Source organism: Notamacropus eugenii, chromosome 4 (assembly GCF_028372415.1).
Source record: "Notamacropus eugenii isolate mMacEug1 chromosome 4, mMacEug1.pri_v2, whole genome shotgun sequence".
Taxonomy (NCBI): domain Eukaryota; kingdom Metazoa; phylum Chordata; class Mammalia; order Diprotodontia; family Macropodidae; genus Notamacropus; species Notamacropus eugenii.
The window spans coordinates 100,422,946-100,426,097 of record NC_092875.1 but is presented as its reverse complement, the minus strand read 5'-3'; positions in this window follow the sequence as shown (position 1 = coordinate 100,426,097).

Below are 3,152 nucleotides of genomic sequence, written 5' to 3'. Positions count from 1 at the left end.
ATCTTCAAACAGTTCCTCAGTTTGTACAATCTCTTATGTGATTAAAACCAGAGTTAAGGATTGAATCTATGTCTTTCACTACATCCTGCTCCTTCAAAATATAAAATAGCTTATAGCAGAATGAACTGAATGTTGGATTTAGAACTAGGAAGAACTAAATCCAAATCATATCTTTAATCATAAAATCATAGGATTTAGCTCCAGAACAGATCTTAAAATGCATATCATCCATTTGCCTCTGGTGGCAACAACTCTCTATTTCAACACTACCTTCCCCATAACCATTGCTGACATACTGACATGTTATATGTATAAAAATAAGGTTTCCAAATTTTTCCATATATGTAATTTCATCTGATGTTTACCACAGCCATGTAAGATAGGTTTTACAGATGTAGTTACTCTGAGTTTATAGATATGGCAACTAATGCTCACAGAGATCATTATTTTCCCAGAGTCATGTAACAAACAAGCATGAGAGGTAGAGTTTAAACCCAGCCCTTCATGACTGTTAATTCAATCTCTTTATGCAATACACCACATAGCTTCTCTGTGTTTCACCCCACATAATTATTTGATATGATTGTTTATTATACTTATTTGCATTTGTATCTTTCTGGCCCTACTCTCTACTCTCAGTAAAGGCAATCCTAACTGTGCTGTGCACCACAGAAAAACTAAATACGGCCCCTGAGGTTATCATGCTAATGGGAAATTTACTCCTTATCTCGTACGGGTAGAAGTCTTTTTGAAGAAATTATGTGCACCAGAAAACCATGTGTACTGGGGGATAATTTTTAGTGAGGAACTACATTGCTCTCCATGAGAAGAGAAGCCAATGTAGGTGGTCTAGCTGTGGCAGCAAATGTCAGAATCAAAGGGTTGATGTTGTCCCCCAGTGAGTAAATACACAAACATCAATCTACAAGAATGTAGCAGGTGCAAACAGACAAAGGCATTCCCAGATAGAGAAGGAAATTTCTTAGAACAAATCTCCTAAATCTAGTAGAAGAGGTCCTGAGTGATACAGTAGAGAAAATGCCAGATTTGGGGTGAGAGGACCCAAATTTAAATTCTGGTTCCATTACTTACTTGACTGGTCAAGTCAACTCATGTCATCGAGTCTCAAATTTTTCAGCTATAAAATTAAGGAGTTAGAAGAGATGCCTTCTAGAGTCATTTCCAACTCTAATGCTACAGTCCTGTGATTGGAACTGAACAGCAGCAAGAGGTAGAAATACAATGTGATGGACCCTTTCTTTTCATGAATGCTTTGGAATATGAGGGCTATGCTGGTTTAGGAAAAGGTATCTATTTCTATTGATTCTGAATCCTAGCTGCTTTCAAGGGCTGGGAGAATTCAACCTCAGGGCAATACCACAAGTAGAGTGACATCAAGATCTCTGAGGGAGATCAAGACCACTGACAGATAAAGAGTAATATTTTGACAGTTTAGGGGATTGAACAGGAGGCATTATCTTTTTTTCAGGCTCAGTTATTCTAGTCAAATAATAAATTCTTTGTTATACTAGGTGCTTTCATGGGAATTGGGGCATTTTCCTATTTTGTGGAGACCTAGTTGGGGGTGATACAGTGGCTAGAGTGTTGCACCTGGATTCAGGATGACTCATCTTTGTGAGTTCAAATCCGGTCTCAGACATTTACTGGCTGTGTGGCCCTGGGTAAATCACTTAACTCTTTTTGCCTCACTTCCCTTATCTGTAAAATGAGCTGGAGAAGGAAATGGCAAACTACACTGGTATTTTTGCCTAGAAAACCCTTACTGGGTTCACACAGAGTCAGATACAATTGAAAAAAGATGCATCAACAACTTGTTCAAACTCTAATGTACTAAGGGTGAAATCACTGGAGGGGGTGGAGAGGGTATCTAACTATGAGTCAAATGAACAATTATAAAAAAAGCCTTCAGGATTAATCCTGGTCCATGTAAACCCAGAGATTCACTTTTTTGGAGTCACTGGGCCAGAGATTATATGTCTTCTCCCTGCATAATTTTGTGAGTGACTTGTTAATGTAGTGTAAACAGAACTAGTTGTGAACTCACAGGAGCTGGGCAGAGTTCTAATTCTATTGCTAATTGCATGTATTAACATGGGCAAGTCACTCAACTCTGGGCCTTATTTTCATCCTTTGTAAAATGCAGAGATGAACATTATGCTCTCTCAGTTTTAAGTTCAGCAATTCCAAAATTTTTGTGCTTAGGGACAGGTACCAGACCTATGATTTCATTGGTATGTGGAACTACCATTTCAATCTTTTACAGAAGCTCCCTTCACCTATGTAGATCACCATCTTCTCTGCACTCTAGAATGTTCCCTAGAGCATGAAACTTTCTGTGATTTGCTTAGGATCACACAGACAATACATGTCAGGGCCAGCATTTGAACAAGAGCTTCTGGCTTTGAGGTTGCCTCCCACAGGGATCACTCCTTTCCCCAAATTTTTATTTATTTAATCATTGGACGTGGAGTTCTGTACATGGTTAAATGTTTAATATATATATATATATATATATATATATATATATATATATATATATATATATATATATATATATATATATATATATATATATATATATATATATATATATATATATATATATATACATATACATATATATATATTCAATAACCTAATGAATGAACTATAAAATATAACATCTGTTCAAATGTATACCATGCCCAGAAATCTTTAGGTAAACATTCATTAGTGTCTTTGCTAGGAAAGAATGGTATTCACAACAATTATTTCCTTCATAGATATCAATGGTTTGATGTCCTTGGTCCTGATACTCATTGGGTGAGAAATATGGTGACATTTGTTCTTAACATGTTCTCACTTTACATTTGATGAAACACATTGAACCAACACATTGGCTGGATTTTCCAGGCTGTTAATCCAAGGAGCCATCTGTTCATACTGAGGTTCTATGTGAAGGCACCTTTGCTGATGCCAGGTACACTGGCTTGCCCTTAAACCTTTTAATAAATACCACTATATAATAGTGGCACCAAATCTTCTAGTTACAGCCCTGGGAAGGAGAAACTACAAAAGAAATATCAGTATCTATAGTCCTCCATACATAACTAGGTGCCTCATCTAGACCATAGATCTGAGATAATAATAAA